This window comes from Ursus americanus, chromosome 24 (genome assembly GCF_024610735.1).
Source record: "Ursus americanus isolate L20-20 chromosome 24, mUrsAme1.1.p, whole genome shotgun sequence".
NCBI lineage: Eukaryota > Metazoa > Chordata > Mammalia > Carnivora > Ursidae > Ursus > Ursus americanus.
Genome location: NC_142150.1, coordinates 6082501 through 6108125, shown reverse-complemented (window position 1 = coordinate 6108125; position 25625 = coordinate 6082501). Strand labels below are relative to the sequence as shown.

The window sequence follows — 25625 nt, the reverse complement described above, 5'->3', positions numbered from 1 at the left end:
TAGTAAGTGGTGGAATCAGGATTTGAACCCAGACGTGCCCCTCAAATAATTAAAAGTGCTATAATTATGTCTGAAGTAAGAGTAAATAGATTCTGAGATCAGGAATTCTCCTTTAAGAAAAGTAAATAAGCCGTAGTGTATTACCTTGAGACATCTGTTTTGGGTTTTGCTTCATTTCTAATTCTCATCGCTCTATCATAGGGATGTTACTGTACAAAGAATCTATTGAGAAATGTAGTGATTTAAATGTGGAGAAAGTGTCTAAGCCACTCAATATTCAAGCCAAATTAATACTAAAAGAATGAAGTTAACAAATGTCTACCAAAGAAGGGACAATTCTTATTATTGTTAAGTAAGACTTTTTCATAATTCATAGAATCAAGAGTGCATTCTTTGCTAAATTTCTTATATCAGAAGGTATTGATTTATGGAATTTAGTAATTAGCCAAAACACCATTGTACTTATTGTCCATAGCTATATTCTTGAGGAAACAGGTTTTAATCTCGATGTCTATTTCTAAAATTATACATGAAATGAAGGGGTAATTTCAAGAAGCAAAAAGCCCATTAGGTCTTTTAGGGTAGTTGAAGTGGTGGTTAAGAACTTGGTTTTAAAATTTATCTGCCTAGATTCAAACAGTGACTCCACCATTGCTAGTACAATCTTGGACGCATTAATTTTTCCTGTGCTCAGTTTCTCATATGTAAAATGGGGATAATGATAATAATACATAATAATACTCATATTTGGGTTGTTTATTTTGAGGACTAAGTAAGTTAATATGTGTAAAGCAATTAGAATAATGCTTATTGTATAATAAGTGCTTTACAAGTGTTAGCTATTGTTATTTTAATTTAAACTTTTAATCGTTTTCCAAATCTTAGAGTTCTGTAAAAATTGCTAATAATCTTTAAGTCTTTGCCTATCAAAATATTTTATTTTTCACTTTACAGATAACATAATAATATCTTCTATTCATTCTCTCTCTCCTTCCTTAAGACCTTCTCTGAACTTGACAATGACTTTCCAATGAACTCTGTAACCTCATTTTAGATCCATTTCTTGGACCTAAGTACAGAAACATCCAAAATTGCAGTATTTTATTCAGAATGGACACAGGCTTCATGTGAGGTATCAAATATAGCATCTCTTTATCTTCAGATAATTTTCCTCCAAGTTGTAAGATATTCTCTGCCTTTTGAAAATCTGATACATTAGGCAAATAGGGTAACATTGCAGTTCAACTGCCAACTTGAGTGTTTCATGTGCATTGGTATCCAATAATAAGAGAGGACTCCATGCTTATTTGCTATTTCATTATCAAAAGAAAGTTGCAAATGGCAATTTACGCCTTCCCTCCCCCCCCACTATGGTATGCATGTGCAAGACAAAGATAAAAGTTATGTTTTCTTCGTGGAAGGGTGTGGAGGTAGAGGATGATTTCAAATTAGAAATAATGACAGTAATAGAGACTTCCAATGAGGGGGATACTGTGGCCACTAAAGGACAGAGGGGAGACAACTAACTTCTGAAACTGAGGTATTTGATTAAACATGTAAGTTGTTCTTTATGTGTACAGGTACCAAATATGTTGTTATTTAAGAACTGAAGAGAGTGTGTTTGAGAAAAGTGTTTATTGGATGGTTTGATGATGGTTGGGAGAGAAGCAACCCTGAAATATCCAGAAGACCTGCAATAAGTAAAGTAAAAAATAACATATTTTAATGGGCAAAGACTTTTGCTTTTAAGGCCTTTGCTTCTCTTTTATAATAATTTACTGTGGGAATTAGCTTATTGTAATGGTCACTTATTATTTTGGATTATAACACCGACTTAGAGAAAAATTAGACTTTGATTAGAATGTCAAATGCTTTTCTTTCTTTTTTTTTTTGTTAACAAAACAATTTTTGTTAACAGCTTACAACTTTGTCATCCTCAGGTGCTTTTATTTCTAAATGTTTATTTTTAAAAGTCTGGCATTGCGCCTGTGTGTGCTGCTGTGTGTGTTTGTATGTGTGTATTTGGTTTGGAAGAGGAGATTAGGAGAGAAGGTAAATTTTTAAGGAAAAGGAAAGTAGTGAAATTTAATGTAAAGATTTGGAGACTTTTATACCAACCAACCAAACAAAAACCATTTAAAGCATGTTTTGTCCCTTAGAGGGAAAAAAGAAACTAACCATATTATGCATAATGAATGTGTATAAATCTCATAGGCAAAATTACAAGAAGAAGAAAACTTTCAAAGAGAGGGAAGAACACATATGTAACTTAAGAAATTGTAGCAGAGGTAAAGAGAAACTTTTTTTGAACATAATTTTAAACATAGTGTCCAATTTGGATAAAGTTTTAACAGAACAGGCTGGGCCATTTATAGATTACAACACTTTAATTTTCTCAATGTTACAAAGTGTTGATTTTGATAAAGAATTTGTTGATGCTATATCAGCTTCTCCATGTGGAGAAATGCTACTGGGTGATTAGTTAGACTTAAGGCTCACAGCCAAAATTCAGAAGTTTGGTCCCCAGTTCTTCTGCCCTTCCGAGAATAGGAAAAAGCTACTAAGTTTTTTTGCGACTTGATTCCCTATTAAAGTAATTCTTCGTTACTAAGGATGTCAGTTCTTTTCCCTTTCTTCGTCCTCTTTCTTTCTTCTAAAAAAATTATCTTTTTGTCTGTTATTACCATCTTGATTTGTCCTTAATTAAGTAGATGCTAATTTTGGAGGTACTCAGGGTTTATATTAGCTTAGTCATATGAAAATTTTTTACATTTGTATCAACTGCTTTTCCTGTAATTTTAAAGCCAAGCAGTCTAATTTTTTTTACTGTAAGTTTAAAGCTGAGGAATCTAAAACTTGGTGAGATTAACTGATTTGCTCAAGATCACGTATTTAGAAATCCAGGTATTTAGGAATCTGGTAGACTAGGACTTTTGGTAATGCCACACTGCCAAATAATTGATCCCTATGCATTTTATTTTCGTCTTGCCTTATTGATGACCAGTGTCAGCATATATTTTTTTAAACATCTGCTTAACCATTTGCAATTATCTTATTTTTATCTATCTATCTATCTATCTATCTATCTATCTATCTATCTATCTACCTGTCAATTAGGGTCACATTTTGAGGAAATTTGCCTGTTTACTTTGTAGGGCTCATTTGCAGCTTGATATAGTACATTTATGAGGTTTCAAAACCTTAAATAAAATTTCTGATTGGATAGAATATACTAATACGTTGATGAGATTTGCTTTTAGTAGAAAAACTATTGTATCTTTTTGTGTCTATTTTGACAATAAGAAGGCAGCATGTTATTTTTTTCCTTTTCCAGAAATTATAGGCTTGTTAAACAATTAGTTAGAATGAAGAAAAGGGTAAAATATAGTCTTTCCCACTGCTTTTTTCTGATTAAAAAACCAAACTGATTATTGGAGAAAATTTGGAAACTATAAAAAGAAATGTCCATAATAGTATGTAGAGATACTTCAAAATGCTTAAACTGATTGTATCCTTGAAATTTATCTTAGGTACACATATTTTTTTTGAAAAATGGTGTCTTATTGCATATGGTATTTTGCAAGCTACTCTTTAAAAGTTAATATATCATGATAATTTTTCTCATGTCATTAAATATTCTTCTCCTGCGTATCTTTTCTTTTTTAAATTAACTTTATTATTTGCTACAAAAGTAACAGATACCACATACATGAAATTTAAGAAGCACATACAAAAATAAAGAGAAAGAAAAAAAACTTCAGTCCTACTGTCTGGATATAACCATTATAATATCAAATTGTGTATATATCCAGTATTAAAACTTTATGTCTCTCTCTCTAATGTTTATATCTCCCTTTAAAACAAAAATGGAATCATATGGTAACAAATACCTTATGATCTGCTTTTTTATTTAACAGTGTATCATATCATTATATTTTCCCATGATACCACTATTCTTTTGCATCATTTTTAATGGTTGAATACTATTCTATTTGTTGAATTTCAAAATTTAGTTCATCATCTATAGTTAAGGTTGTTTGTGATTTTCTACTATTCTTTTTTTTTTTTTAGTTTTTAAAAAAATTTATTTATTTGAGAGTGAGACAGAGAGAGCACAAGCAGGGGGAGTGGGAGAGGGAGAAGCAGACTCCCCATTGAGCAGGGACCCCGATGCAGGACTCAATCCCTGGAACCTGGGCTCATGACCAAGCCAAAGGCAGACACTTAACCAACGGAGCCACCCAGCCACCAAATTTTCTACTATTCTTAACAACATTGTAGTAGCCGCCTTTGTAGCTCAATCTTTGCACGCATCTCTGATGATTTCTTTAGTTCAAATTCTTAGAACTGAATTGTTGGGTAATTACTTTTTAAAAGTATTAAACCATATTGCCAGAATACCCTCCAGAAAAGTGGAACCAGCAGCGGTGTATGAGAGTACTCATTTTATCACATCTATTCTTACACATACTATTGTCATCATTTTCAACTATTGCCACTATGACAGATAGAAAATGACAGTTTATTTTTAGTATAATTTGTATTTCTTTGAGTAGTAGTAAAATGGAGTATTTCTTCATTTGTTTTTGTTCATTTGCATTTCTTTTTTTTCTCCCCTCCCCCTTTCATTCTCCCTTTCTCCCTCCCTCCCCCATCTCTCTCTCTCTCTCACTCTCTCTTTTTCTTTCTAAATTTTTTCCCTAAATTTCTTGTTCATATTCTTTGAGAAGTAGCATAGATTTTGGAGTCAGACTGTTGGTGACAGAGTTTGAATCTTGGCTGTACCATCACTACTTATCAGCTCTGTAACCTTGGGTGTTTACTTAATCACTCAGGGCCTGCTTCCTTATCTGTAAAAATTTCCTATATGTCATAGGTTGTTGCAAGGATCAAATTAATGAAGATACATAAAAATATTTAGAACTGTCCAGCACAAAGTAATGCATATTATTCTACTGAGAAGTTAATTTTTATTGATTTGTGAGAGGTTTTGATATGCTAAAAATATTAACCCTTTATTATATATGATGTACGTGTTTTTCCAATCTTGTCATTTAGTCTTTAATTAAAATTTTTAGAAAATCAATTTTTGGGTTGCCTGGGTGGCTCAGATGGTTACACGTCTGCCTTCGGCTCAGGATGTGATCTCCGGGTCCTGTGGTCCTGGGATGGAGCCCAGTGGGCAGGCTCCCTGCTCACTGTGTGTGTGTGTGTGGGGGGGGGGTGTTTCTGCTTCTTCCTGTCCCTCTGCCTCTCCCCATGCTCATGCTCTCTCTCTGTATCTCTCTGTCTCAAATGAATAAATAAAATCTTTTTTTAAAAAAGATTTTATTTATTTATTAGAGAGAGAGACAGCCAGAGAGAGAGGGAACACAAGCAGGGGGAGTGGGAGAGGAAGAAGCAGGCTCCTAGTGGAGCAGGGAGCCCGATGCAGGGCTCGATCCCAGAACACCGGGATTATGCCCTGGCTGAAGGCAGATGCTTAACAACTGAGCCACCCAGACGCCCCTGAATAAATAAAATCTTAAAAAAAAGAAAATAAATTTTCTCATCAAATTTGAAATTTTATTTTTCTCCTTTTGAGTCTCTTCCTTTGGCGTCATGTTTAGAAATATCTTTCCCACCCAACATTATGTAAATATTCACATATATTTTACTATAGCATTATCATGATCTTATTTTTTATACTTCTAGTTTTTTAATCCATCTGGTGTTTATTTTATTGTGTGATATGCAATTAGGATATAAAGAACCAATTGTCCCAACAATATTAGTCATATAACCCATCTTTAAAACACTACAGTTATCACAGGCTAAATTCTTAGAGATATTTGAGTCTATTTTCAACTTCTCTTGCTAATAATCAATCTGGCCATTCATATGGCACACTTTTAACTAGGGAGATATTTTATATACATATAATAATTACTCTTCTTTTTCAAATTATCTTAGGTATTATCAAACATTTGTTTTTCCAGATGAACTTTAGAATAATTTTATCATTTCTTTCCCCACCCCCCCAAAAGCTCTATTTGTGATTTTTATAGAAGTATGATAAATTTATAAGACAACTTGGGATCATATGATTTTTTAAACTGATGCATTGTATTTTACTTTAAGGATACATTTTTAATAGAACTAATCTACTGTGCTTAGCATAGCAGGCAGTCCATGGAAATTCTGGAATAAATGTCAAATGTGTTAATACTAACTGCTGGAAATTTAGGTTAATTTTTTTTCTATCATAAGCAATACTTCAGTGAACATATTTAATATATAAATCTTGGAATACTACCATGATTGCTTCTGTGGAATAAAAATTCCTAGACATTTAAAATCTAGTTCAAAGAGTATTTTTAATGATTTTAATATATTGCCAAGTTGCCTTCCAGGAAGGATGCACCAATTTATACTCCCCTCAACAGTTTGAAACCCTCCTGTCATGATCAATTTCTTATTTGTCTTCCCACTGAAGTGCCATACCAATATCTAATGAGTTTATATTTCATGCTAGAAACATTTTACTTGTTAAATGCTTGTTACATTAAACTTGCTGAATTTTGAATAAAATGCATTTCTCTTTCAGTATAGGATACTAAAACAACCAATGTAGATGTAATTCCACATGCTTGGGCAGAATCACATGTGCAGGGAACCAGATAATAACAATAATAATAATAATAATAATAATAATAATAATAATAATAATAAAACAGTAAATATTATTTTAAGATAATGTCTTCAGGTTTTTTCCCCCTACCATACATTATTTTTCTTCATGCTGTGAAATCACCTCTTCTTCTCTTTTGATAAAAACAAATACTGTTTACTTAGAGTATCTATCTGATTTTAACTCTTTTAAGAGTGAAAAACTGTTTTCACTCTTACCTAGCATGAACAACTTCACTTTTTCTATGACCTATTGGCTTTAAGTTGCAATTTTTGTTGGAGAAGAAATTCATATTTATTTTGATTTGTCCTTGGATACGTGGGAACTGAGATTTAAACAAGGAAGCAAACTAACTTTCCAGTTTTGAGTAGCTGGATGGAAAGAAGCTAATACACAAAGGGCTTCAAGTATTCTGGTTCCTTCAGTTTTTATTGATCTTTTCATTTTTCCTCTTTCCTCCTCTTGATGTAGTATATATACTATAAAAAGAGAATAAGCCTCAATCATGATAATACAGTTATTGCTCTGTATTTTAAAAAGTGCAATCCTATTTTCTTAAAAACAAATACCAACATCTTCAGTATCTCTGTAACTAACAACTTGACTTTTTTTGTATTAAAGTTTTTTTTTCGTAAATTGTTTTAAAAACTTTTAGTTTGCTGAAGAATAGTACCCCTTAATACTTCTTTTTTTTTTCCTTCTCCTTTTCTTCTTCCTAACCTCTCTCCATCTCTCATCTCCTTTCTCCTCTGTCGCCCCCTCCCCCCCCTCCCCCTCCCTTCAACCTTCCCCTTCCCATTGCTGTTTCTTTTTCTTTCTGTGTAGGTTTAATGAGTGTCAGGTCTGGAATCTGAAATATTCCATCAGTAGTACAGTAGGTTTCCCCCATTTTCAATAGTTGCCTGGGGAGATTTGAGTTGCTCTATGCTGGGCTTATAGAATGTGGTCATGGGTTTCAGTGATGACCATGAAGAATTCTTCTCTCTTTTTTTTTTTTTTTTTCACTTTCACCTCATAGAGATCATGTGAAACTCTTACCTTTAGCAAGAGGGCTGTGATTTAAAAATCCAGTTTCCTCAAGTTTTCCCATATTCCCAGTACCCATCTTTTGAAATGAGCCTTTAGCCATGAAAAGACAGGAATGTAGAGGAAGTGGGTGAAAGATTCCACTTATAATATGGACCTCTCTATCAAACATTCATGGATTATGTCTTAAGCATTAAGTACAACAATTTTCTAATCATAGGATGACTGTCTCCTGACAGCCAGCTTGCCTTTCTCTCCCTATTCCCACTCTCATCTCTACTTACTCCCCTTGTCAATTATTTTGAATTCCAGTTTGTTTTAACATTGACCTCAAATCAATCTAATTCAGTGGGTATAGATCCAGCAGGAAAAAAAAATTCACATATGTATGCTAGAACTATAAATAAATGATTTGAGAGCAAACAAATTGTATGTATGTATGTATGTATGTATGTATGTATGTATGTATGATGTTAGTCATCATACAGTACTTCATTAGTTTTTGATGTAGTGTTCCATGATTCTTTATTTAACACCCAGTGCTCATTGTAATATGTGCCCTCCTTAATACCCGTCACCGGGCTAACCCATCCCCCTTACTGCCTCTCCTCTGAAGCCCTCAGTTTGTTTCCTGGAGTCCATAGTCTCTCATGGTTCGTCTTCCCCTCTTAATCTCCCCCCTTTCACTTTTCCCTTCTTTCTCCTAATGTCCTCCATGCTATTCCTTATGTTCCACATATGAGTGAAACCATATAATAATTGTCTTTCTCTGCTTGACTTATTTCACTTAGCATAATCCCCTCCAGTTCCATCCATGTCGATGCAAATGGTGGGTATTCATCCTTTCTGATGGCTGAGTAATATTTCATTGTATATATGGACAACATCTTCTTTATCCATTTATCTGTTGAAGGGCGTCTTAGCTCCTTCCACTGTTTGGCTATTGTGGACATTGCTGCTATGAACATTGGGGTGCATGTGGCCCTTCTTTTCACTATATCTGTATCTTTGGGGTAAATACCCAGTAGTGCAATTGCTGGGTCATAGGGTAGCTCTATTTTTATTTGCTGTTTCCTGCCTTATTAATTTTTGCCATTCTAACTGGTATAAGGTGGTATCTCAATGTGGTTTTGATTTGAGTTTCCCTGATGGCTAATGATGTTGAACATTTTTTCATGTGTCTGTTAGCCATTCGTATATCTTCTTTGGAGAAGTGTCTGTTCATGTCTTCTGCCCATTTTTTGACTTATTTGTTTTTTGGATGTTGAGTTTAAGAAGCTGTTTATAGATCTTGCAACCAAATTGTTTTTAAAAAATCCTGTTTGCATTAGATCTGCAGTTTCCTCCCTTTCTATAATCATATATTGTTCAGGGAATGCTACTATAGATTTTTAGTGAGTTCTTTGGGACCAGACCATTTCTTCTGTCTTTCTTGTACACTATTCATTGCTTTGTTATTTAGAGATCTGAATTCTAGTCTCAAATCATCTTTGGTGCTTTGGAGTTTGGAGAACTGGGTTCCAGGCCCAACTCTCTTGGCCTCTAATTAGTAAGTAGGTACTTGCTTGAGCAAGTTGTTTAAGCTCTCTAGGCCTCATCTTCCTTCAGTTTTAACACTCTGGTTCAGTGATACAAAGTATCTAATCTTAGCTGGAGAGATTAGGTTTGATGAGTAGAAGTTGTTACTACCCTGTTTTATAATGTGTAGAACTTCTGTGTGATTGAGTAGGCTGAAAAAAAATAACTGGTGTGGACCAGTAAAGTTTGAAAAACTTTTAAGAAGTGTTTGTTAATAATAGTGAGCTTTTGAGATTTCTTTTTTATTTAAGTTGATGAAATCATACCTATTTTCTCACGTAAGACCTAATGCTGGTAGTCATTTTTTGGTTAGACGACCTTTTATTTTCAAGTTCCGTTCTTGAAAGTTACTAATAAGCATAGTGTAGCATTAAGTTTCACTGTCATTATTTCATCCTGTGATTTTTGACCATGGTTGTCCCCTTTTCCTAAAACAGTGATACAAAACAGGAAATCTTCAATAATTACAGAAACCAGGAGAATGGGGGAGAGGTATAGAAAATGAGAGAAAGGCGGGGGAAGGGAAGGGGAAAAGAGAGAGAGACTGAACATGAAATGAATAACAATGAATCCGGACCTTCCTTTTTAGGTATTTGGTCTTCAAAAACAATCTTACTTTACTATTTCTTGGATTTTACAGAGGATAAAACATTGCCCAGGAATAGAGGCTATAGCATAAAATGAATGAATTTGTGACAGGGACAAAATTCTTTTGCCATATCAGTTTGTTTTTGTTTTCTGCATTTCAGAAACCAAACCAAAACAAAACAAAAAACCTCAAAACAAAAACCCAGCCCCTCATCACTTGTTTTCTCAATTTTAATTTAAAATATTTGAGTCATCTTATGGCACATGTTTAAGCAGGGTTTGGGAAATATGTCTTTTAAAGTGCTACATAGGAGAAAATGGTAAAGACATTAATATTTAATTATCATTTTTGTTTTAAAATATATTTCACATGTGATATTTGAAATGTCATTTGTATTGCTGGAAAAGTTAATTTTTAGATTTAGTTTGAGATGCATTGCCATCATTCTACCTGAATAGCCACTAAGAATGCAGAGGTGTTGGAAACAAAAGCTACAAACCTATGAATTAGTGATAGTATATCTCAGAGTACCTATATGTTGTAATTAGAGATTCTAGTGAACGGAAAAAACTGAAAAACAAAAAAATTTGAGTTCCTGACAATGGAAATATTCTGAATAACTTTTGATTTTCTGATTTATTTTGGTAACCTTTTTATAGGACTTCCCATGTTTTATAAGAGGTAGTTCCCAGATGTGTGCATATACAGTCTTAGATGTTCTGAATGATGAAGAAGCATTGTCTTAGTCCGTTTGGGCTGCTGTAATAACATGCCACAGACTGGGTAGCTTATAAACAAGAAAAATTTATTTCTCACAGTTCTGGAGGATAGAAGTCTGATGTGTGCCAGCATGGTTGGATGAGGGCTCTCTTCTGGGTCACAGACTTCTTGTATGACAGAAGGTACTAGGGAGCTCTGTGGGATCTCTTTCCAAAGAGCATTAATCACATTCATGGAGGCTCTATTCTCATGACCTAATCACTTCCCAGTGGCCCCACCTACTAATATCTTCACCTTTGAGGGTTAGGATTTCAACATATGAATTTTAGGGGAGACACAAACATTCAGACCATAGCAGGCATATAGGGAGCTCAGAGAAAGAAAACTTTGGCTTTATGATTTAGGTAATCATGGTACAGTGTAATATTGTGAGGTGATACCATTTTTTCTTATATAGAATTTTAAAAGACTTATTTCCCACCTTCTGCTTTATTAAACACACCAAGGGCTTAGAGGCTGTATTAGAAAGATAAGTAAATTTCTTTTCCCCTCTCTCCCTGCTTTCTTTTTTCATGGTTATTTAATAATGCACAGAATATATGTGTGTGTGTGTGTGCATATATATATATATATATATATATATATATATATTCAACTTCTTTGTTATTTACTTTCATTTTTGAAGATTATAGTGTTGAGTGTATGTAAACCATAAAACCATAAACTACCGCAATAAAAATTGGGTAATGCCTGGGTATAATTGTACCTTTGGAAATTATAGAAACCAATTAAATTCTCAGTAGTGATGCCACATCATTTACTTGCAAGATCCACTATTTCCAGAGCAGTGGGGCATTTGTAGATAACAAGAACTAATAGAATAGGAGGCTAAGTTTATTTGGTAGTGAAAGAGTAACCCAAAGAAGGAAGTTGGACCCAAAAGAAAAGAACACAGTATGAAAGGAGTGAATTAAAGAAGGAGAGCTCAAAGAATGGTACAGAAATTGAAGAGCCCATTAAGCTTGAATGACTACTGACACATCTCTGTTTGGGGCATGTGTCTAGAATTTATTCTTTTTTACATTCTGTAGAAATGCAGAATTGCCCATTGTGAGCTGTCCTGTGTGGTTGTTATTCTACTTCTGAATGATGAAAACATGTTAGGGACATAATGCTCAAATAGTTTGTGTCAACTACATACATCAACTACAGTTTGATGATGAAATTATTTTTCTTTTTGTGCACTGGTGCTCATAGAGGTGCGTATTCACTAACTAACACACTACTGCGAATAATACTCTGCCCAGTGCCATTTTCATCTGTCATTGTTCTTGCGAAAGAAATCCACACACTGTGATACTACATCTGTAAAGAGTTAAAAGTGATTGTGTCACATGACCATGGCAAGTTTTGAACATTGCTTGCATTAACTAATGTGGGCTTTTATAGCATCAGAAAAAAAATAATGAAATGTCATCAAAGTGACGGGTAGGAGTTTGTAGTAAATGAAACATATTTATATATCTGAACCTTAATTAATTTTTTTTTTTTATTAAGGATCTTTCCATTCTAGTGATTCCAGCCAGGAGTCCAGCCCACAATGTCAAAGTTACTAATCTATACTAGTGTTGTCTGTTAACATTTCAAAGATGGTTAGTGATGATTTTATTCTTCTGTTACTTTGGTTTTATTTTAATTTTTTCTGTAATTCTCCTTGTGTGAAAGTCTTTCAGCTTCTTGTGACCAATGGTTAACTGCACACTTCATTTTGGAGTAAGTTATTATTGCCCTCACTCAACTGGACTTATCTTTGAGTGATCTTTTGAAGAAGTAGACTTTTCAGCAGAGTCCCACTCCTAGCTTTCAATCTAAGTCTTTGTTAGTGCTCTGTTCCTTCTTTTGACTCCCACAGCCTTGATTGGTTGGCTCCTCAATTTAAAGCCTGCCGTCTGTCTCTATTTTCCCTTTCTTTCTTCTTTTTTTCCCCAAGTTATTAATTTATCATTATTTCTTTTTTACCCAATTTTATTAAGATAAAATTGACATACAGCACTGTTTAAGGTAAGGTGTACAACATAATGATTTGACTTACTTATATTGTGAAATGATGATGAATTATCATCCATCATATTATTTATTTTCTGCTAGAAAATCTATGCATATCTATTATACTTTTAAAAAAGCCTGTAATATACTTACTATGAAGTATAAAGTGAGCATACTATACTTACTATAAAAAGTCTTCAGTATACTTTAGTAGCACACATTTAGTGTGATAAGATATGATAAGATGAAGAGTTGGAACTAATGAACTTGCTTTTCTTTTCCTGTCTTACTTATCTCAATCATTTCGACTAACTTGGCTTTTGTAACCTATGTTTTTAGAAGGTTTAATTGTATATGTGTGTGTGTATATACCAAATCAATCAATAAATCAATTCTTGAATTAATGTATTCAGTAGTATGTCAGATATAAAAGAAGTCTAAAATATGATTCTTGTTTCGAGTAAGCTTGCAATATAAACAGAGTCAGGCTGTAAAAAAAGTGTTGAATTTTAGAGTATTTACTTCTCTTTCAACAAATATTTAATGCCTTATATCATGATAGCTAACATATACTGAGTATTATCTATGGACCACATACTGTGTGAAAGTGCTTCAAATACATTACAGAATTTAATCCTTCACCTAATTTCTATGAAATAGGTTTTGTTATTTTTATTGTTACTATTTTATGAAAATAAAGCATAGAGGTCAAGTAACTTGTCCAGGGTCACAGAGCTACTAGATGTTGAAGCAATAATGGCAGGCAAAATGACTGTTAAACACTGTGCTAGGGAGCCTCCATATATTATGTGGTAGGATTATAAATTCATTTTGAAATTTTGATAGAATAGGATAAATAATCTTGATATAGTACTCACTACAGTATTAGAGTTTGTGATATGGTTTTATTCCTCAGACTGTAGTCCAGGTCATATGCATATATATGTTACACAGTATTTCCATGAGTGTTTATATTTGTTCATTCTTTGGTGCTTTGAAGTTGGAGTTTCATTCAACAAATGTTTACTAAGCGCTATGTCCCAGGCACCATGTGGATGTTGAAGATACATCAATGAACAAAACAGAAATTCCTGCCAAAACAGAAATTTCAGGAGCTTACATTCTAGTGGAGGGAGAAAGGCAATATTAAAAAGTAAATTATTATATAGTAAGTCAGAGGATAACTGCTCTGGAGAAAAATAAAACAAAGAAAGGGAATAGGGAGTACCCAGTGTTGGAGTGTGTGCAGTCTTTTTTTTTTTTTTAAAGATTTTATTTATTTATTCGACAGAGATAGAGACAGCCAGCGAGAGAGGGAACACAAGCAGGGGGAGTGGGAGAGGAAGAAGCAGGCTCGTAGTGGAGGAGCCTGATGTGGGGCTCGATCCCAGAATGCCGGGATCACGCCCTGAGCCGAAGGCAGACGCTTAACCGCTGTGCCACCCAGGCGCCCCATGGAGTGTGTGCAGTCTTAAATAGGATGGTCAGGGAAGGTGTTTTTGAGATGAAAAGGTTGCTCAAACACTTGAAATAACAGCAAAGGAACCATGCAGATTTGTGGATAAGAGTGGTCCAGGTAGAGGGAGAGGCCAGTGCGAAAGGCTCTGATATGGAAATGGGTCAGGATGTTCAAGGGACAGAGATGAGACCAGAATGGCTGGAGACAAGTGAGTAGGAGGGAATAATAGGAGATGAAGTCAGAAAGGTAACAGGATCCATAGGAACTCACAGATCATGTGAGGATTTTGGCTTTTACTCTGTGTGAGTTGAGGAACGATTAGAGCATTTTGAGCAGAGGAGTGATATGATCTGACTTAAGTTTTAAAAGGATCACTTTGGTTGTTGTTGGTAATATACTGTAGAGGTGCTTAGGAGTGGAAGCAGACTGACTACTTAAAAGGCTGTTATAATAATCCAGATTAAAGTTATTGGTGGCTTGGAAGAGCAGTTAAGGTAGTCAGAAGCGGTTATAATCTGAATGTATTTTGAATGAGAACTAATAGGATTTTCTAACAGATTAGATTTGGAGGATGAAAGAAAGAAAGGAATTAAACATGACTCCAGGATTCTGGCCTGAGAAGTTATAAAGATAGAGTTGCCATTAAGTCAGATGGGAAACTCTTTGGAAGGAACAGGTTTGAGGAAGTATCAAGAGCTCAGGTTTGGATGTGTTAAATTTGAGATGCTGCTGTATATTCAAATAGAGATGTAGAATAGGCAGAAGAGAGGAGTGAGATAAAAATTTACCACTCTGTGAGAGTCTATAAATATGAGCATTGTACTTATAGATCTCGATCTGTTATATGTTCTATTTGAAACACCCTTTTTGCATTCTTTGGTTAAGGTGGACGGTATGATGTATGGAATTGTTGAATCACTGTATAGTACACCTGAAACCAATATAACATTGTACATTAATCATGCTGGAATTAAAAATTTTAAAAAAGACTGAAAACTTATGAGCTAGTGGTTCAACCTAAGGTCTAGATACTAATAAAAGTAGTTTCACACTTAAAAAAAGATAGCATGGGAAAAATCTGTTTTATGTTTAATTCTGAGTGATGAAAATAGAAATTTATTCTCTTGTCAATCTTTTGGTCTGCCTGAAGTGTTATGCTGTACTAAGTACAGTCACATCTAGTCAGGAGAACAAAACCATGAAAAGCAATTCAAATAGATGGGATTTAATTGAGGGAATTTGTCACACAGGAATTGGAAGGTTGAAAAAGAAAAAAAAAGAGAGAGAGAGAAAGGGAGAGAGAGAAGAAGATGATGAGGTAACCATGATTAATAACTGCAGGGAGTAGTTCCCAGCCATAGGGCTGGTAGAACAAAATGGAGGGAATTGGGTTCCTTGAACATAGGAACTTGGGGAAAAAAAGCTTGCAACTGGAGCTTTCACCTGCTGGGACAGGGTGTGCTGTGAGACTTGTGCTCAGACCGTGGAGGGAAACATGGCATGGCTTATGCTCTAATCATGGAGAGCATGTGGCCAGCTGGTATCTCTGAGGCAGCTGGCATTGGGAGGGCTAAAAGAAGCCATTGCTGGTGGGAATGTAAAATGGTACAGCCATAAGTGTATTTTGCTGTTGGAGGGATGCTGACAGGAGCTAGAAAAGGGAAGTCTCTTTTCTCCTTCTTCTACCTTCTAATTTCCCACTAGTCCCTCTCATTGGCAGAATCAAATAGGAAGCCAGCTGGCAAGAGAGCCTGGGAAATATAGTGCCCCAGAATCACAGAGCAGAGAATTGAAGGGTGATGTGAGAGTCAAGAGACAATAAGTAAATAACTGTCACAGTACTGTGAATGTTGATATGAATAAAATTTTAAGACCTCATTCCATTGAAATGTTAAGTGGAACAGTTTCCATTGTAAGCCATAGTACTTCGGTTATTTGGTGATGGTAAATGGAATATTTGGTGCTGAAGGGGATAAAAACTCATTAATTTTAAGATTAATTTGGTTTTCAGGGGCGCCTGGGTGGCACAGAGGTTAAGCGTCTGCCTTCGGCTCAGGGTGTGATCCCGGCGTTATGGGATCGAGCCCCACATCAGGCTCCTCTGCTATGAGCCTGCTTCTTCCTCTCCCACTCCCCCTGCTTGTGTTCCCTCTCTCGCTGGCTGTCTCTATCTCTGTCAAATAAATAAATAAAATCTTAAAAAAAAAAAAGACTAATTTGGTTTTCAAAACTTCTAAGCTATTTTCTGTCTCCATGTAAGAAATTAGTCAGTTTATTCATTCAGCAAATGTTTACTAAGCATTTGTCAAGTGCCAGGTACTATTCTTGCACTTAAAATATGTTCGTGAATGCAACAAATAATTTTAGTTCTCATGGAGCTTATATTATAGATGAGAGAGACATAACAATAAGTAAGTAAATTATATAGTATATTAGATGTTTATAAGTGCTATAGAAAAAGAAAAAATATAGAGTAGGATAAGGCAAATTGATAGTGCAAGGAAGCAATTTTAAATAGGATGACCAGAGTAGGACTTATTGAGAACATGACATTTGAGCAAAGACCTGTTGAAGAAGGTAAGGGCAATAGGCAAGGAGAATGTTATTTTCCATTTTTTGATAATAGCCATCCTAATGGGTGTGGTGTTGTTTCTCATTGTGGTTTTGATTTGTAATTGCGTAGTTACTGATGATATTGAACATCTTTCCATACATTTATCCGCCATCTGTGGATCTTTGGAGAAGTGTCTATTTAAATCCTTTGCTTATTTTTGAATTGAGTTGTTTGTTGAGTGGTAGCAGTTTTCTCTATATTCTTGATATTAATCCCTCATCAGAAAATTTTTTCTCCCATTATGTGATATTATTTCCTCCATTTCTGTGGGTTGTTTTTTCACTGACCCTATAGTGTTCTTTGTTGCACATGTTTTTTTAATTTGATAAAGTCCAACTTATCTATTTTTTTCTTGTTGCCTGTGCTTTTGCATTACTTCAAGAAATCATTGCAAATCCAATGTTATAAAGATATCCCCTGTCTTCTAAGGGTTTTATAGTTTTAGCTTTTAAGTGTAGATCTTTGATCCACTTTGCGTTAATTTTTTATGTATCGGGTAAGGTAAGGGTGCAATTGCATTGTTTTGTAGATATCAGGTTTTCATATTACCATTTGTTGAAAAGACATCTGTTCACTTTGTATCTAAACGTTTTATGAATTTAGATATTGAGGAAAATAAGATTTATAGTTTTTAGTGATTGTCTAGTGTTCAGTACTCTTTTTGCTATATCTCTGTTGCCTGCTATAATTTGCAAAACATAATAGAAATGCTAATTAATTAAGGAATGTTTTGTGGCCCATAGACAATTAAAAGAATACTATACTCACTTTAATACTTTCTAGGAAATTTATAATGTCCATAGGCTTTATATTTATGTATATATATTATCTTGAAGTACTAGACAACAATTTCTCTCTATGCTAATATCAGTGTTTAGTCCATTGTAAATGTTGGCCATTATGACTTTTCCATTCACACTTTTGTGGTTATAAGCTCCTAGTATTTGTTAATCTCTCATTTTCACTTGGTAATGTGTCTAAGTGGAGGGTGAGATTGAAAGCTATATTTCAATTGTATTGCTTGGGATAATTATCTGAGATAAACCCCATTCTTCACTGGGCCATTCTCTTCCTTTTGCCTTGTGGTGCGGTTACATATTACTGTCTGTGGTTTGGGAGCCAGTCCTTTTCTTAAAGGCCCCAAGGGAGAAAATGTGGTTGCATTCTTTGTAATAACTGTGTGAATGGCTTGGGCTCCCAGTGGCATCATCAGGGATCTCAGTAGAGAGTATGCTCTCTCTTAGCCTATCATGAATCTGGCTTGGTGTGAGGGGAGAGTACGTTTAGGACATTGTTCTTTCCTCTGCTCTAGTTTTCCTGAATATAGTTCTCATGCTGGGCCCAGTAGAAAACTGAAGGTATGATTAGCCTGACAGTGAAAATTTCAGTAAAAAAGATGATACAGAGTACTTCAAATTAAGAATTTACTTCTGTGTCAGAAACAAAGCAAAACCCAAATCAGAACACACAGGAGCAAAATATGTTTCAGCAAAATCCAAGTTATATACCTTAAATCTAGTCTGAAGAGGTGCACTGCAGATTCAGATTTCCCTTCTTTTCTTATTACAGTTGAATAAACTGTACTCCGATGAGCTAGTTGTTGCCTCAAACTTCTGATTTCTGCACCATCTATATCAGCAGTCATATTCATGGGAGTTATTATTGTTAATTTTTGCTGGCCCAGTAGGGCCAACTCACTTTGATGAAAGCTTGAACATGTTTTAATGGTTTTATGCTGTGACATTTGTCTTGTGATTTTTGTATTTGGGTTACAAATTTGGTACCTGACATTATCAGTTAGGTATAGAAAAGAAATGAAAGAACCAGATAAAAAATTTGTAAATTGTGGCACTGATATGCATAAGAAGTGCTTCAGTGTTAAAGTTTGAGTACTACATTTGCCTAGTAAATTTGTATACATCTCAATGCAGAAAGGTAATATGATAGACCATGGGTTATCAATTAATTTGTTCTCTGTGGCAGCTGTTGAAAAGCAAAAGTGTGGGATTTGGACCTGGGTATAAATCTTTGTTCTGTAATTTATTTGCAATATTCTTAAGCCTTTCTCAGAATCAGTTTCTCATCAATAAATTGGGGCTAATATTACTATACCTGTCATAGACTTGGAAGGATTAGATGAGATATCATTTGTGTCTCTTTTTATGCTTGAAATGGTTCTTTATAGTATAAAAAGCATCCTGTATGTGTGATTTGATTTAACTGTATGTAGATAATTCTATAATTCACTCCCTTTCCAGGATGTCAGGATGCAAGAAGAATAGGAGTCCTTTCTAACCAGTCCCTAGCAGCTGATTAAACACTGTATGGGAGAACTGGGAAATATGAAAGATGGCAAATGAAATCCTGGCAGAGAGAGCAGTCTAATCCCAAGGGACATTTTCAACAATAGCCTGGGCCCTCTGCCTAGTACTTAGAGGGGCCTATGGTAAGACACTCCTGCCCCTCACTGTACCATTCCCAGAATCTTATTCGTTAATGCTTGGCTTTATTAATAAAGTCATGACCACTTGTTCAGCACTGCATATGGTTGGTTGTGATTTCCAGCTGCCCTTTGGGCTAAAGTGTAAACAGTGAGTAGATTGTTATGTTCTTCTATTAAGCTTAAAGCAGTGATCTCATGTCTGTACCACATATGTCTGCAACCAGAAATATATCCTTTTCCTGATCTCATGGAAGAGAAACAGCACTGTGTCTGAAAAGATTCTGAATTCATTAGTCTAAGGGCTTTTTGCTTTTCTTTTTACTGAGACCAAAGAACAAAATAAAGGCATATAAAGTCATGAACATCATCAATAGGATGTCAGCATGACACCAAACAGCATAATATATTGTCAAGAGGAACGTTTAATCTGTTGACTGAAATTTCTATACATTTGGCGTTTTCACAGAAGACAGAAATGCAGGCAATAATCCAACAATCCACAATCACAAAGAGAGCCTTAGTGCAGTGGATTTGAAATAAGCACAACAGTTTGTCTGAGTGACTGAGAAAATACCCATTGATAGAACTGGCTCCTAAACTCTGGCCCAATTGCTAATATGCTGGGTTAATTACCATCTAAATTTTTTGCTTTAATATGTTGATCAGGGATGGTGTTGTTGTTGTTGGTGGTGGTGGTGATTTTTTCTTTTAAAATCAACTTCAAGTGCTTGACATTACAGATGTTTCAGCTGTTCACATGGTATGAATGCTAGATAAAACCCTGAAGTTCTAAGCTTTCTAGAAGAGGAAATTTGTAACGATACCATTTTATACCACATGGGCAAGATGCTTTCAAGTGTATATATGTAAATATTTGTTAGTTATTCTTCATAGAAATTTTATAGTGTACTATACCCATTTTCAGATGAGGAAACAGTTTAAGTTTGTGTAAGAGTTTAAACAACTTGCCAAGATCATCGAGTCTGAGTTTATACCTTGGGCTGACTCCAAAGTTTGGATCTTCTTGCCATGTCACATTGCTCCTGTCTCTTTCTAACTGATTTTACAAATGGTTTTCTAGCCGCTGAAATACACAGTAATTCTGAGTAATAATACTAATAATTAATTGTGCCACCTTACTTTTGTGTGGTACTTTTCAAATTGATATGACCACTAGTTCATGTGTTCTACCTGAGTCCCTTGCGAGGCAATCAAGGTAAGTATTATTATCCCCATGTTATAGATGAGTAAAGTAACACCAGAGAGGATACGTGATTTTGCCTAATATAAAATAATTTATTAGTGACAGGACTACAACAGGAGCTTAAGTCTTGTTGCTTGAAATTTAGTGCTCCTGTGCAGTCTCTGAGTTCCCTAAGGAAGGACTGACTGCAGGGTAGATCAACTTTTTTAGTGCAACGAGGAAAATTACCCTTTAGCTGGGCTAGCAGGTAAAAAGTTTTCTTTCCCTGAAAATGCAAGTCTTTGGGTCACCCGGTTAAGTTTTAGAAAAACCCACCTGGCAAGTCCTGACGCTTTTACCAGGGAAAGAATATTGGGATAGGGTTATTGTTGTTGTGTACTGAGCTGAGCTAATTCCTGCTGGAGTCTTTTAGGCCACAGTCTTGGTCCAGAAGCTGTTAAAAATTCTCTAGCCCAACTGAAGTAGGGAGATTTCAGGGAGGAGGAAAAGTTAGGTTTGAAAATAAAATTTCTTTAGAGTTAATTGCTTGGATAATGTAATGTGCCAGTAGCATTATATGCTAGACGTTGTTTCTGAGTGTTGGTGGAAATTAAAACAAACAAACAAACAAACAAAGTAACAATTCCTTTGGACCATCAAGGAATAAATGCAGAAGTAAGCAAAGAAGCAGAGACTCAGTGCTGGGAAGCTGACTTTTAATAACTGAGTAGTCCTTCAAAATAAAGTCTGAACTGGTTTCATCAAAATTATTAGGTGGGTCTAGAATAGTCTTAGATGAAGGTGCAGTTCTTGGCTCTGCCACTTACTGTCTGTGTAATCATAGGTGATTTATTTAACCATCTTGGGTCTCTGTTTCCCCATCGATGATGTAGTGATTGCCTCCATTCACTTAAAAACCTTTACTGAGGATGAAGCATACTGGATGCTGAGGCTATAACATGGTCCCTGTAGGTTCTAAAAGTGTCTCTTTGTCTGGGACATTTGCAATTTAAGCCTTTTCTCTAGTAGTGGAACCATAGAATATCAGAGGTAGAAGAAATCTTGCAGGCATTTTCGTTTGGACTCAGAACGCAAGCTTATGAGGGCAGGGATTTTATTTTATTCACTGCTTTACCCCCAGGATCTAGAACAGTGCCAGGCGTATAACATATATACTGAATGAATTAATAACAGAAGAATAATGAGAAAAAGAATACTTGGGTTAAGTAGAACCTTCTTTATCTGGAACCAGGTGTTTATATGTTAGACTGACAAAGGCTTATGGAAATTTCTACAACTAAAGATGTCCACAGGGATATCCTCTGTGGGCATTACCACAGTGGCTGCCTCTGCAGTAAAATGTCTCACTTACCATTCCTTGCATATGAATGTTGAAAAGAGTTTTTTGTGTTAGTCCTGAGATAAGGGTAGATTTGCTCGTTGATCTCTGTTTCCTTTACTTTGGGGCATAGAGTTCTGTAGGCGTAACAAACTCTAGATAGACTTGCCTGCTTTTTAATTTTCTTCCATTAGCTTCCCTAAACTCCCCACCATATGAAGAGCACACCACACAATGCTTCTACGTAATCATTTTATAGTTTCGTTTCCTGTGGAGAACTTTGCTGTGCTATATGAGAAAATTGCTTTATTTTCAGGGTTCTAGAGTTTCTTTGGTTTTCCTTTGGCATTTCCCTGAAGAGAGTCATGGGGCTTGTTTTTCCTGTGTCTGTGACACCACTGTGGTGGTGCTATGTTACAGAGGTTGGTACACTGTCCAGAGCCAAGGAGGGACGAGTGAAGTCAGGGCACATGGAGAAAGAAAGCAACCAGGAGAACCATTGCCCATTACTTCTTATTTTACTTTCAAAGGGAGTGATGTGGCAATTCCTTAAAAGAGAAAAGAGAGGTGAGACCTGCCATTCTTATGCTTCAGTCATTGTCTGTTTTGAAAGCACTAGTACTTTTTTTTCCTCTATAACATGAGTGAGGCTCTTCTTTCCACTTTCTTCAAGAGAAAATCAAATGATACAAGGAAAGGAGCTTCTTTTTAGAGGACCTGAATTTTAGTCCTGGTTTTACCACTTCTTAGCTAAATAACTGTGGAAAGTTATCTTCTCTGAGCCTTATTTGTATAGGCTAATTTTGTAGAGATGATAATACTACTGATTGTACCAAGTTATTATATGAATTAAAAGAAATACTGCACAGGAAAAGGTTTCACAAATTATAAATTATGAATCATATACAAACCTACATCATTTGCTTCTACTTTCCATCATCTCTAAATTATCAAGAATTTCTTGTTGCCTTTTTGAAGGAGAAACATATCTTGTATTTTTCTCCCTGACTTTTGCCAACAGCTTAATCAAGTTCAAAAGATTTGGAAATCAACATTCTGTTTTCCAGTTTTTCCTTGGGATCTTCACCAGGCCATTTTTCTGATGCTTTAAACAGCTGTTGTGTGTCAGTCCAGAGGTGGTTGCATTTTATCGGATTAAGATTACATGATTCTGGTGTAGAGTTGCAGGGTTTTTGCTAACAATGGTTGCTCACTCTGGAGGTATGCTATATAATTTGGTGTATTAATGAGAGGAAGTCAGTACAGATGCTTTATAAATCACAGAAACTTTGTGTGAAAATGGGACACTCTATTTTTTTTTTTTAAAGAGAAATACTTCTCAATTTTCTTTTCTTCTTGTTTTCCCTGTTGCTTTGTATCTCCTGCTCAGGTTTTCTACTAAACGCAGGCAGAGCCTTCTTTCCACAGCTCTTCCAAAACAGTGTTTATAGCAGCAATGGTGTGTGAGTTTTTAATTTTTTAAGGTGTGAGAGTTGTTTAATCTTAGGACAACATCTATCAAATGCAGGTAGTATTGTAATGTAGTCAAGGGAATGCTGACTCTGGAATGAGCGTGAATGGGTTTGGATCCCGCCTGCCACTTATTAGCTGTGTGCCCTTAGACAAGGCATTTAACTTTTTTGTTCCTCAATTTCCTCTGTAAAATGGGTATAACAATGGTACTACGTCATTGGTTGTTATGAAAATCTCTTTCTGTAGATAGATAGATAGATAGATATAGTGTTAGCTGTTATCGTCATTAATATCACTGAAAACTTCCTATTATTAAAGTATCTTGGAGCCAATCAACACCATATTAAGCCCTAATATGTTCTTTGGATTCTGCCAATTATCTTGGAGAATACAAATTGTGTAACACAATTCTTGTCCTCCTCTAGAGGCTTAGTTGAGAGTAATGTAAGGTATATTTGGATGGTACAAGCTGCCTGAGGAACCTGCTACAGGGCACTTACATGGGTTAACTGACTGGGGACATAGAACATAAACAGAACACGGAACTGACAAATACAAATTTCTTGACCAAGGTAAATGAATGTTATGCAAATCATTGCAATAGGAATGCAACAGTGGGCTGATACTTCCCGAAAGGCTCTGGAGTTGATAAGATATTAGCTGAGCCTTGAAGGTGGATTCTGGAAATGCAAGGATGGGGAAGGGTGTTGTGAGGGGGGAAGGAGTAGGGAAAGGAATGGGAATATAATGTGCACATCATAATGTCATAGGAAAGGTGCAGTGAGACAGGCCACAGTTAAAGCTCTGGTGCTGCCTCCTACTGGGTTTGTGACCTTAGGTAAGTTACTTAATTTATCAGAGCCTCAGTTTTCTCTACCGTAAAATGGGGACAATGTTATTTACTTTTTTAGGTTATTGTGGGTCTTAAACTAACCCATGTAAAGCAGCTAGCATAGTTCTCGGCACGTAATTAGTATTCAGTAAGTTATATCACTGGGAATAGAGTGTAAAAATTGAAAGGATGGGATTTAAAGTCAGACAGGATAGGTTCGAGTCTTCTCTAGCATTTACTAGCATTATAAACAAGTTACTCTAAGCTTCATTTAGCTCATTTGAAAACAGGGATGAATCAGTAGCTTCATTGGAGAGTTGGGATTTAATGAGGTCCTGTGGAGCATCAATAATGAACATGGCACATAGTATGTACTCAGTTGTTACATTTATTCATACAGCATCTCTCTCCTTCCTTCTAGATATTTCTTTTGTCATTATTCATATTCTCTCTTCTTTTACTCCCCTTCACTCTTCATTTACCTTCTTTCAACAGCATTTATCAGTGGCAGTTGGAGAGACTGAAAACAGAGACTTGAAAGAATGTGGAGGTAGAAAGGTGCTGGTCAGCACCAGTCAGCACCACATGTCCAGCAGGGCACCAAGGACAAGATAAGAAAAGGGCAGTTATTACATCGAAAACCGGGGATGTACTGTATGGTGACTAACATAATATAATAAAAAATCGTTATTAATAAAAAAAAAAAAAAAAGAAAAGAAAAGGGCAGTTAAACACATGTAAATACGTATGACAGGAGCATAAACATATATACAACCTTCTGGACGACTCATCCTTCTTAAGACCACTAAAGATTTTTTTTCTTAGGGAAATTCAGATCATATCACTCCCTTGGTTAAATTCCTTCAATAATTTGCTGTTTCCCTGAGGATAAAAATCCAAACTACTTTGAATTGCATTTGAAATCCTTTCCCATCTGTTGTCAGCCTGTCTTATTGGACCTTTTTCTGTTCCTTTCTACTATGCATTCCATATTCCAACCACTTTGAAGTCCTTCTTTGAATGTGACCATATTCTGTTTTATCTTCTTGCCTTTGTGCATCCTGGAATGACCACTAGACATTTCCACCAGATGAACTTATTCTTCAGGACCCAGTTAGTGAGACTTCTTCTGTGATGCCTCTGATTCATCCAAAATGAATTATTTACTCCTTCCTTTGGGACTTCCACAATATTTTTTATAGCTCTCTAGCACCTGGTCACTAATCATATCACCTTGCAATGACTTATATTCCATGCAGATTTCTCGCTAGCCTATTAACTATTAGATAGTACTTTCTTATTTATATGCCCCTGCATATTTGGCAGTCAGGATAGTACTTGACACAGAGCAGGTAGTCGGAAAATATTTGTAGTCTAAATGAAAGAGGTAGAAGGCACATGACGGACAACATCTCTGTTTCACTAGTCAATTTGTAGATTTCTTCTATTAGAATTGCCTTAGAGTCATAGATCGTAGAATTTCAGTGTTGAAAATATACCTCATTTTATAGATAAAGAGTTAAAGCTGGAGTGAGGGGACTTTCTTCTTTTGTCCTTCAGGTCAAACCATGACTTTTTTTTTTTTTTTTCTTCCTTGAGAACACAGTGGTAAACTACCACTTGAAAGGAAACTTATTTTAAAATTCTTGCTGG

General features: G+C 35.4%; 1 protein-coding gene across 49 annotated transcripts in view; it reads left to right on the top strand.

The window, feature by feature from the left end:
• The window catches only part of SOX6 (SRY-box transcription factor 6), a 586648-nt gene that overhangs the window by 189955 nt on the left and 371068 nt on the right, over positions 1-25625 (top strand). Inside the window, exon 1 of one of the 49 annotated variants that reach the window (XM_045796568.2) lies at positions 1341-1540. The exons of 45 other annotated variants lie outside the window; for them this stretch is intronic. The gene's annotated coding sequence lies outside the window, so the exon portion shown is untranslated. Of the gene's footprint in view, positions 1-1340; positions 1557-25625 lie in introns of those variants that run through there. 3 more of the 49 variants (XM_045796567.2, XM_045796572.2, XM_045796570.2) reach the window with 3 other exon arrangements.